Raw genomic sequence first — 4,165 nt, forward strand, 5'->3', positions numbered from 1 at the left:
GCACACGTCTTGAAGAGGCACTGACTACAAATATTCCTCGGGTGGGTGATCTCGAGGAGACAATTTTGTGTCCACGAGTGATGGCTACGAATACTTCTTTTTCTGTAACTTTTTTTTCTGACCTAAATTTTTTTTTTTAAATTTACAGCACTAGGAGGATAAGTAAGAAAATAAAATTATGCCAAGAAAAGGATAGGTCACCAACCTCGTTTAGGAGAAAACAGAAAGCAAACCAAGCTCGACCAAGTTAGCCCTTCGTCAGAGTGAATAGAGGAATTGTGGGTATTATTGGTTATTATGGGGGTGCGGAGGAGCTTTGCCATTGCTGGAAATATGGTAGCATGAATTTGTGAAAAATTAATGGAATGAGAGGCGTTCATTGATTCCGTGAGAATAGAGTGCACCTAGACGAAAGATGAATTTTTGTTCCAGATCTTTTCCGCTTTCTGTGTTCCAGTGGTATAAGGATAGGCCACAAGTTGTCATGCTGTGGTGGGAGTGATTAGGAAGGTTAAAGTGGCCTGCAACTGGTTTTGGATGCATCTGTGTCGTTTCTTTCTACATCTCGTATTTGTTCGCGAAAGCGGTCCGCCAAATCTTCTCCCCGTTTCGCGTAGATGTTCTTACATAGTGTGCAAGTTATGCAATAGATGTTATTTGGGAAGATTCATGTAAAGTGGTCAGTGATTTCAACGAATCGATTCGGTGCTGAGATCTTAACCATGTTAGAAATAAAATGACAAGTTCCCGTTTACGCCGTCTTCGTTTTGGTAGGAAACTAGGGACCTTAAGCAAGGACGTCGACGTCTGTGAGAACGTCTTCTGAAAATATATCCTCGCGTTATTCTATTGATCTCGCGATTATCCCAAATCTTTTGTCATGACAAATACGTACAAACTCTCTGGGGATAAAAGTATTAGGAATGGTGTTAAGAGGTAGAATTGGTAAAAACGGTGAACGAATGATTATGTAATTAACCACTCTCCTAGGGGCTTTTCAGGGTTAATAAACAACACTTTGTGGGTGACTTTGCCAGACTGCTTTTACAGCGCAAATGGTAGCCGTGCAGTTTACGATCTTAACTGAATAAAAATAACTTCCCCCACTCTTCTCGAACACGGTGTGGGTTCTTTAATGTCCCACTCAAGTTATATGGGACAGGGCCTACGGTTTATATTCCTTATCCGAGAGGACTAGAAAGTCTAACCATTTGCAGATGTCATTACAAAGGCCGCAGCGCTCTCTCCTAAGTTATTTATTACATACCCTGAGTGTTGGTGCGGCCGATGTTTTGATTCTCATCTTCCCGAAGAATAGTCCGATGCTCAATCAACTGAGCCAACTTAGGAGCAGTTTCGGAGTAAGAACAGAGCCAACCGGTCAGCTATTCGGGATCATAATAAGTAACAGTTTAACATGGAACGATCGCGTTGAAGAATTAGCAAAGAAGCTCGAAGGAAGCTACTGTTTCCTACTTAACTTAGTTAATTAAAGCGTGCACGCATACCCGCTAAAGATCTAGCAGCGTAATACTGCACATACAAAAACATCGGGTTGTTGTATATGACATCACTGCTGAGTATCTAGATGTAACCAGGGAAGTCCCCCAGTGGACGGTGCTAGGTCCAATATTGTTTTCTCTGTTGATAAATGATGTAAAGCCGGTTAGCTCCTCTAGCTTATTAGTTAAATATGCCGATGATATGACAGTCAGCATTCCTGTTCGTGCTGATGATAGAAGCATACCCATGGGCGTAGCCAGGATTTTTCAAAGGGGGGGTCACACTTTGCCTTACAGAGGGTACTCGCGCTTTCGCAACCTGAATATCGTAGGTTGTTAGAGTAAAAAACGGCTTACAAAGGGGGGGTCACGGGCACCCCAGGACCCCCTCCCCCTGGCTACGCCCTTGCATACCTGAGCTTGAAGTGGGCTGAAAAGAATCAAATAACACTCAACCTGAGTAAAACATGGTAAATGTTCCTAAAAAGCCCGAAAATCCCACCACCTCCTCTTGCTATTGTAGCGCGTAAAACCCAGCTCAAGTTGCTCGGTGTTACATCTGAGGCTGACCCTATGAAATGGGACACACATATTGATCATGTGCTTAGTAAAGCCAGCAGTCGTTTGTATATTTTAAGAGTTTGTAAATTTTATGGCTACCCTAAGGAGCAATTAGATCTGCTCTTCCAAAGTTTAATTATCTCAGTCTTCACATATGCTATTGAGGTGTGGGGTTGCTGCTATTATGACAAATATCTAAAGAGAATACACAAACTGTTTACCAGGGATTTTAAGTCTGGATACTGTTTGAAGAAATATAGTATTTGTGATATTTTAACCACCAGAGACAGCAAATTATGGAATAAGATCACATCTAACACCATTTGCACTTGATGATCTCTTGTACCACCGAGGCGTACTTGGCAATTGCGCAGCAGGGGCCATGATTACATTTTACCTAGAGGTCGTACTTCCCGCTTTAAATCCACTTTTGTAAACAGATGTCTTTTTAGCATTGTTTATTATTAGTAGTTAGTATAGCGGGTTGAAACTCACCCCGGCAAACCCGACTAGAGTTATTCTTCATCTTATATTGTTTCACATATTTCATATCCATTGTAAATAAGGCACGGCTGATGCGTTATTGGTATTTAATAATAATAATAATAATAATAATAATAATAATAATAATAATAATAATAATAGGAGGAGAGATGAAGATGTGGACGAGGAATGTTTTGCTTGGCTGTAAGACTGGAAAACAGCTCCAATCAAAACAGTGGTGAGACTACAACAGTTATATCAGCAACTTCTGCCAATTAAGCTATACGCCTCGAGGAAGACCAAGACACACACGGGTGGTGATGAGAAATGCAGGCTATGTCGAAAAGCACAAGAGAGTGTCGCACACGTGGTATCAGGCTGCAGTGCACTGGTGCATACCTTGTACCTGACTAGGCATAACGCAGCACTCAAAATTCTATTTTTTGAGATGCTTAAGGGTTATCAGCTGGCGGACGCCACCCCACCGTGGTATTCACCAGTCCAGCCCAAACCGGTGTATCAAGACGACAAGGTGACGGCGTATTGAGATGTGCCTGTTTTCGCGGAGCACCTGCAAGTAAGAGCCAACAGAGTGGACGCGATGTTCGTAGACAGGGAAAACAAGGAGGTGATGCTTATAGAGATGAGCTGTCCCTGGATGGATAACAGAAAGCAGAAAGATGAGGAGAAGACCTTAAAGTATGCGCCTTTGCGACTAGAGCTCAAGAGACAGCACCCAGGGTATAAGATTCGACAGTTCAACATCGTTATTGACGCTTTTGGTGGTTACTCAAGGAGTCTGAAGGATGAAGTCAAGACGTTAGTGGGATCAGATAGGTACCGAGAGGTACTCAGACGAATGCAGAAAGCCGTCCTGAGCCACACCCTTCACATCGCTAAAACATTCAAAGTCATGTGCTAGCCACTTGGACACCTTTGGGGCGCTATTTGAGACAACACACAATTAGAATTCCGCAGAAAATATTTGGATTGATATGTATTTTATTAATTTTATGCAATTTTATTCCTATCTTATGCAAACTAGTAAATTTGGACATAATACTGGCTACGTTTATACGCCCAGTATTTGTGACTAGGGCCTGGCATTCAGGAGTTTTAAACTGCCATAATAATAATAATAATAATAATAATAATAATAATAATAATAATAATAATAATAATAATAATTATTACATTAGATCATCGCTGGACTTCGCATGTCCCGTGTTTCATTACTCTTTGCCAAAGTATTTACAAGCAGACCTAGAAAGGATCCATAAACGAGGTCTAGATTACATTTTTGCTGATACATCTTGTGCCGAGGCACTTGGTAGTGCAGGAATAACAGTTTCCGTTAGTGATCACCAGGAGGCAATTACGAAACAGCTTTTTGAGTTTATATCTAAGATCTAGAATAACAAGCTTCATAATCTGCTGCCGAATACATGCAGCTAACCATACCATTTAAAGTGCTACTGTGATCAAAAAATTATTTTCTTTTTTCCTCAGATTTTGAATGCGTGTTCGCTTCATATCCGACTGGCAAAATTTTGAGCTTTGATTTTTATACAAAGGCTGTTTATTTTGAAGGTAACGTTCGGATTTCACGGTCCGCCATT

Source organism: Montipora foliosa, chromosome 3 (genome assembly GCF_036669935.1).
Source record: "Montipora foliosa isolate CH-2021 chromosome 3, ASM3666993v2, whole genome shotgun sequence".
Classification (NCBI taxonomy): domain Eukaryota; kingdom Metazoa; phylum Cnidaria; class Anthozoa; order Scleractinia; family Acroporidae; genus Montipora; species Montipora foliosa.